Source organism: Alligator mississippiensis, chromosome 2 (assembly GCF_030867095.1).
Source record: "Alligator mississippiensis isolate rAllMis1 chromosome 2, rAllMis1, whole genome shotgun sequence".
Classification (NCBI taxonomy): Eukaryota; Metazoa; Chordata; order Crocodylia; family Alligatoridae; genus Alligator; species Alligator mississippiensis.
In genome coordinates this window covers 244,916,595-244,924,247 of record NC_081825.1, presented here as the reverse complement: position 1 = coordinate 244,924,247, position 7,653 = coordinate 244,916,595, and the positions used below count along the sequence as shown (strand labels likewise).

The following is a 7,653-nucleotide window of genomic DNA, read 5'->3' as shown; positions in this document are numbered from 1 at the left end:
TGGACAAATATATATCTACATAGTATGAAAATTACCATGTCCACAAAGTAAATGGATGATACTTATTGTAAACAACTTGTTCAGTGTCTCACTCAGCAAATGAATAATATGATATGCTTCAGTGGCTCTAAGAGCTTTCAACTCTTACACATTCAAGGAAGTCTCTGGGGCTCTTTTAAAAGCAGTAGGAGTAATTATCTAAAGTGATTCTTACTTCCCATGAAAATACTCCTAAGGGTAATGTTCAGCACAAGCAGCCAACTAAGCAGTAAATAAAGCCTGCTTCTTATAGGCTTTATTCTGTAGGATCCCAAACATGTTCTCTTTAGGGTTTGGGTGTCTTTTGTTTTGTTTTGTTTTGTTTTTAAACATATTTACTCTATACATGGTTGAGTTTATATCATATTATTTAGGAATCTTACATGACAGAATGTCGTACTGCAGTAGTGTACCAGCTTTTACATTTTCCTGAAAATAACAGCAGCTGAAAAGGGATGCTGCATGTGTATTGCATATGTCTTTTTAGCAAAGTTGAAAATTAGAGCCAAAATTACTTCAGGATGCTTTTTTGAATAGGTTGTGATATTCTATTATAATAAACACAAATACAACATTCATTGATCTATAATACGCTAGCTAAATAACTTGGCCATATTTCATGAAATAATGTTTAATGATTTACATGCATTGTAAAATTGCTGAAGTTTTATGAGGGTTTCATTTTTCCAACAATTTCCAATATCAGTATATCCAGGTAACGATAAAAACAAAATCTACATATTGGGTAAAATTTGGAACTCAGCCTTTTCTTAGGGATTGACTTTATTAGTGAAAAAAAAACCATTAAGATAAAAAGGTCAAGCCTTTATTTTGTAGGTTTTCCTACCTGTGGACTGCTCAGCTCACACCTTATGTTGTCTTAAAAGTCTAGACAATCATTGCACTATAAATCCAAGTAGGCTAATGAGTCACCTGCCTAAATGAGTCAGTAAGTACTTAACCCTCTCCTAATTGGATCAACATGTGCTAAAAGAGTTTCAGGTAAAGGCTGCCAGTGTCTTATATACTTCTTTTTTTTGTTTTTCTTTAGACTTTTAAAGACAATACAGATTAATATAGCTGTCTTTTAACAAGGTGTAATTTAGGAGCTGGTTTTAAATGGGAGAAAGAAACAGCAGCAATACCATGTTTTTTCAAACAGAGATCTATAAAATAGGGAAAGTGGAGATTAAATAGAGTTGTATGCATGGAATATCTATTGGCCTAGGAGGATGGGACTCAAGATAGTGAAGGGAAAAGGGTAACAATTCTACTAAGGATACTTGTTTTTGGATTATCATCAGTTCCAAAGGAGCAAGGAGTAGATAACACCATTCTAAATACCCACTGTAAACATTTTCCAAATTCAGGAGACGGTGATAAGCTATTTCCTCACCAGCAAGAGGCAAAACATAGCTGACTAGGAATAAAAAGTGTATATTGTTTTAACCTTTTAAAAGTGCTTTCTCAGATAAAGTTGATAAATTAATGTGATACTTAATAGGAAGCCTTTGAGGATATGGCTGGGTGAAAAAGGAGCCCATAAAGTTTTATTTTCTGGCTTTAATGTTGACTCAAAATATTTACAAGATAATTTATTTCTAGTGAGAAAATAACAAGTAAAATGACAGTCAATGACGCTCTGTGTTATAGGAAAGTGTTTGGTTTCTTTCAGATCAAATTCTAAGGGAATTCTGTAATTATCCACTACTGGAAGTCTGCTATAAGGTTAGTTGGATGTTAAAGATTATTTAAAAGAAAAAGAATCACACAGTATATAAATATCTAGTTCTGGGCTTGATGATGTTAAGCAGCCCATCAGTTCAGCAACATACATCTACATAAAGAGAGAGAGAAAGAAAGAGAGAGAGAGAAAGATCTGTAAATATAGGACTTCATTTGGCTATTGTATGTACTCTTTCCATTATAAACTGGTATATACAGTTAGGGCCTGATTCAAACATGCCAGCTTTAATGATCTTTTTATTTGTCCCCTAAACAGCTGCTGTGATACAGGCAAGAAATGAGGTGACTTACTGGGGAATCTATATTTTAGCCATTCATTTGACACACACATCACTGGAACTGGTAGGAAAAACTGAATTGTTTTGCAAAACCATTCCAAGTTCCCTTTCCCCGCTTTTTTCTTCTCCTTTGGATCAAAATTTGATATTTCCAACCATTTCTCATTATAATCTAAGATGAAGAATGATCTTTCCCATCAAACTTATGCAAAAATTTACTTGCTAGAAAGGCTTAAACTTTGCCCCTGAAAAAAACACACCGAGGATTCTAGTAGCTCAATGCTTGTTTGAATTAATGTAATTTGGATAGAGAACAAGAACATATACTTTCTGGGCTTTGGGAGCCTTGTCAATTGGGATTTTTTTTATTCGTGTCTGTCATTTGGTATGGCAGTCCAAGGGAAACAGGTTTGTTCTCCAGAAGCATTTTTATAAATGCTGGTGACAAGCTGTCTCTGGCAGGGATGATTAAGCTAGGGGATGACCTCTACATAAAAGGGAAAGAAATTATCTCAACTTCTCTTTCAGTCTGAAAACAGAATTTTAATAAAGAGCTGCTAAATCCCAGGGTCCCTGATTGATTTGCACATCATAATAGAAACACTTTCATTCTCATTAGTTTGGTCAAAGCATATGCTATCAAGTTGTCAGAAAGGTTCATCTTCTGAAGCAGCTCTAATTATATATAGAGCTACAGAGGATTCTTTTTTCAAGAGAGGTAAGGCTACACTAAGGATAAGGTTAGAGCAATATTAATTAATAGGCCTATGAGGCCTAGGACTAAATAGTTTGGTCTGTGTTGTTTTGGAAAGGCAGATGCCCAAGGGAACAGTTGTAGCAAGTGAAGTCTGGTAAGCAAGGAAACCTGATGATTAATTGGGCAGTGAACATATTTACCATCTGCTGCTGTACCATCTGACCTAGAGGAGGAGGAGTTGAAGTTGCCTGCACAATGGAGGAGTGGTTTTCTAACTGGCAAGGGTACTGGGGAGTAGATGAATACCTGGGGGCAAAAGTTGTGGAAGTATCTTTTTTAATAGAAGAGATCTAGTCTAAGGTAAAGGGACTTCAGAAAAAAAAGCTTTAATACCCATTAAAAATGTGTTGCTACTTTTAAAAAATAATATTTTGAAATGGGATGTCACTAAATAAAGAACTTTGTGGCGGAATGCCTCAAGTCTAAAACCTATGCTCATCATCTGGGAGCTGCATCTATTTGTGAAGACTGACATAAAAAAAGGCATTAAATACTTCAGCCTTTTCTGTATCATTCATAATTAGATTGCTTTCTGTAGTCTTTAAGGGACTTATGATTTCTGTGGTCTTTCTCTTACTTTTGATATACCTTTTTATTACGTTTTATAGCCTTTCCTGGTTGCATCTCAAATCATGCCTTGGCCTTCCTAGTTGTAACAACATTACGGATCTGAGAGGCAAAACCAGCAACAGCAGAAAAATGGAGTTCGAAGGAGGAACCGGAAGTGAGGGGAAGGAGATAGGAAGAGGAAGAGAGTTAGAAAGGCTGTGGGAGAACAACAGGCCCTGTAACGGCTCTGTAAGAAACTGCTATAATAAAGACACTGTTTATATTAAGTAGAGAGCTGTTCCTTGATTACCCGCACAGGGTCACATGAAACACTAGTATGTCCAAGCATGTCCGTGTAATATTTTTATACTCTTCTCTAGTACTATGGCCAAGTTTACACTTTTTCTAGTACAGAAGACTCCCGATGTACGCGTATATTGCGTTCCTGAGAAACCTCGTGTATGCTGAATTTGCACAACTTGAGGTGAATTTTCCCATAGGAAATAATAGAAAAGTGAGGGGTTGCATTTCTTAGACCTCACATTTATGACATCAAAAGTACCAAAATAAAACCTTTTTCAACCAATATTTATTATGTTACAAAAACATATTATAAACATATTTATTCAGTTACATTATAAGAAATGCACACAAAAAATACAAAATGGACATACAACAATCTTCAATCCATCCATCAATGAGGAGCTGAGTCTTCATCCAGGTCGAACACATCAAAAGATGGCGGTGATATCTCTTTACCCGGAAGTGCAGGGCTGAGAGTCGGTTGATTGAGTCAAGACAGTGCTGTCACACTTCCTGAAGAACTTTTCCAAGGAAGACTGCACCAAGCAGCACTGCGTCTCCCTGTAAAGCTCTGTGTAGCAGGCATTGGCTTTCTTCATCAGCCTGGCAACCTTAGCACTTCTTTCATGATTGGGATCGTTTTCGTGAAAGAAGGCTAGGTAACGATCCAAAAGTTTGAATGCATCAGCCATGCCTTTCATTGTGAGAACTTGTGGGGAGGGCCTTTCATTTTCTTCCATGGGCTCTTCCTCTCCATGGCGCTCCCTATCCAGCTCAAGCAGATCCTTGTTTGAGAGTTCCTTTCTATGGGAATTGAGCAGCTCAGCCATGTTTTCCTCGTCAGCCTGCTCAAAGCCCACACTCTTAGCCATCTCAACAATCTCATGCCTTGCATCACTGATAAATTGCTCAGCAGCAAAGCCTCAGAAATCATTCACAACAGCAGGCCACATGTTTTTCCAGACACCATTAAGGCACTGCTGTGTAACATCATTCCAGGCATCTCCGATGATGTCTATGGCCATCTTGATGTTAAATTTCTTCCAAAATTCTTTGATGTTTGTCTTTTCCTTTGACTCTGTCTCATTGATAAGCTTTTTGAAGGTCCTCCATAGATAATAGCTCTTGAAAGTTCAAATAATGTCCTGATCCATGAACTGGACGAACGACGTTGTGCTCGGTGGCAAGAGCAGCACCTTAATGTTCTCACTGAGGTCACCAAGGCTTGGGGGGGTGTCCTGAAGCATTATCAAGAAGCAGTAGAATTTTGAAAGGCAGATTTTGCCTGTTACAATAAGCCCTCAATTCCAAATGCAGCTGACTGGAAAAATAATCTTCAAACAATGATCCAGTAACTCATCCTTTCCGGTTGGCTCTCCAGTAAACAGGCAGGTGTCCCTTTGCATAACCCTTAAGCGCCAGAGGGTTTCTGGTGTGGTAAACTATCAATGGTTTGAGCTTGAAGTCGCCAGCTGCATTTGCTCCAAGCAGCAGTGTGCAGCAATCCTTCGTGGCCTTGAACCCTGGGGCAGTTTTCTCCTTGACTGAAATAAACATTTGACTTGGCATCTGTTTCCAGAAGAGTCCAGTTTCGTCCAAGTTGAAAACTTGCCTCGGATCGTAGCTTCCCTCCTCAATGGCAGCCTGCAAGATTGAAGGAAATTTATCTGCAGCACTTTTACCAGCAGCTGCTGCTTTGCCCATCAGTTTGAGATTATGAAATCCATGGTGTGCTTTAAATCTATCAAACCATCCGGCACTTGCATTAAATGGCGTGGCTCCAGGATCATCATGTTTTAACACTTCATAAATGCTGCATGCCTTTATTTGAGTCACCTGGGTCGAAAGTGGCATGTGTTTCTGATTCTGGTGCTCAATCCATGTTGTCAACATGAGTTCCATTTTCTCCATGATAGCTGACCTTGTTAATGAAACATGGGCAGTAGATAAACGTGTAGCACTCTTACAGGACTCCTTAATTTTCTCCGCATTGTCCCTAATTGTACAGAGAGTTGACTCTCTGAGCCCTGTAGCACACCTAATTTCCTTTGTCTTCTCACCTCTTTCATATCTCTTCACAACTTCAAATTTTTCTTCTAAAGTTATACCTTATCTTTTCCTTGTAGAGGCGGAAACACTTGTAGAATCACTATTAGAAGCACTCATCTTGAACACTTAATGAATGCTGCTACCGCAATGGCAACACTGAGACTGAGCGAGCCCCCAGAATCCTTCTTGGGAACCCAAACTGCGCATTGCGCAAGGCATTCGCATTACACGTGAATGACGTGCATCTCAGGGTGTACTTTTCTGTTCGGGTGTTAATATTAATTTGTGTAAACGCGAGACCCGGGTAAATTGAATACACGTAAAACGGCGGGTCTACTGTATTCCTTTTTGAGTTGTAGCTCATTGAAGAGACTGATGTTTAGCCAGGTCAGTCTCCTGTTACACTTCACAGCCTTTCATCACACTGGAATTGCTTGCTCCAGTACCCTTAATACAGCTGCCTTAAAATACAAGGTCTTCGTAAAGTCTTGTGCACAATCTAAGTTATTAAAGTTTAAAAGTACACAAGGACTTTCTGAAGAGCCTGTATAGTCAACTCTCCTGGATTCCTTTTCTCCTCAGTCTCATCTCCTAGGGGATCCTGCCCAACAATTCTCTGAGATTATTAAAGTCTGCTTTTTTTTAAGTCAGTGCTTTTATTCTGCTATTCTTATTTCTTCCTTCCCTTAGGATCTTGAACTCTATCATGTTGTGGTCATTGTCCCTTGAGTTACCTACCACCTTATGAGCACCTGCAGGTCCAGCTAAACTTAATGTGATTGGCATCTTTGGAAAATCAGGCTATAGTGTCCCAATCGATGCATCTGAAACTGAAAACAGACAAAATTGAGACTACTTTTGAAAATACTGGGCTCTCCTTCTTGTGCCTCCTTTTCTTTCTTCTGTAAAAAAACATATTTTACAGTGGTAATATTCATTAACCTTAAGGAAGGTGTTTGAATACTTCAGTGAGAAGGGCAAAGTGCTATGCTAATATAGAATTTTACACAATGCAAATAACCAATTAGTGAAAAACAAAATTGTGTGTATGCCTGTGTGTGCATGCACGCTTTCTCTCCTCCTTTCCGTTTTGCTGGTTCTTCATAATTTTTAAGTAAGAGGGCATGTGTAATTATGCAAGGTAACTAAAAGGCAAAAAGTTGTTATATTTCTTAGCAGATACAAGCACATCTTGAAGGTTAATACAGGATTAATCTCAGTGGCATCCATTTTTAAGAAATAAGACAGGAAAGGGCACTAGCATTGCCAGTCAATTGTGTGACTAAACTAAATATTCCTACTAGGAACAGAATGAATAGATGTTTTAAAAATAGTGCTGTGTTATGTTGTTTATGAGAACAGTGACAAATGTTATTACTCTGAAGACTGATTTCATCACAATTCCAGATTTTTTAAAGAATTTGTACACACAAATTTCTAGTGTGCTTATGTGTATTTTTTAAAATAGTTTTCATTGTAGAAGGAAATTTGGATATAGAGGTGAAATATTTAATTTAAACAGGCAATTCAGATTCTACCTCAAGTCACTAACTTGCATAATCAAATATGAGCTTTGAATTCTCTCTCTGGCTCAACCACTGATTTGCTGTTTAACACTGGGGAAATTCTTTGACATTCATAGCCTTCCATTTCCTCATCTACAAAATGGCTAGGATATATTCCTACTGGTACCTCAGAGGAGGCACTGTAATTTTTACTGATGTCTCTAAACCTCTTACAAGGACACTGTCGCTGCCCCAGAAGGTTTATAATCTAAACAGATATGGGATTGAAGGACAAGCAAATCCAGAAAAGTGAAATGTGTTGCTTTAGTATCAAAAAAGATGTTAGTGGCATTGCTAGGAATAGAATCCACATCTCTTAAAATCCAGTCTAATGTTCCATCCAATGAAGTACAGAAATGGATTAGGG

At 38.0% G+C, this 7,653-nt stretch overlaps 1 long non-coding RNA gene across 1 annotated transcript; it reads left to right on the top strand.

Moving 5' to 3' along the window:
* The first annotated feature begins 1,708 nt into the window (after nucleotides 1-1,708).
* LOC132248414 (uncharacterized) lies at nucleotides 1,709-3,636 on the top strand. Its single transcript, XR_009459603.1, has 3 exons — nucleotides 1,709-1,767; nucleotides 2,042-2,127; nucleotides 3,429-3,636. It is a non-coding gene; the product is annotated as an uncharacterized LOC132248414 (long non-coding RNA).
* The last annotated feature ends 4,017 nt before the right edge of the window (nucleotides 3,637-7,653 follow it).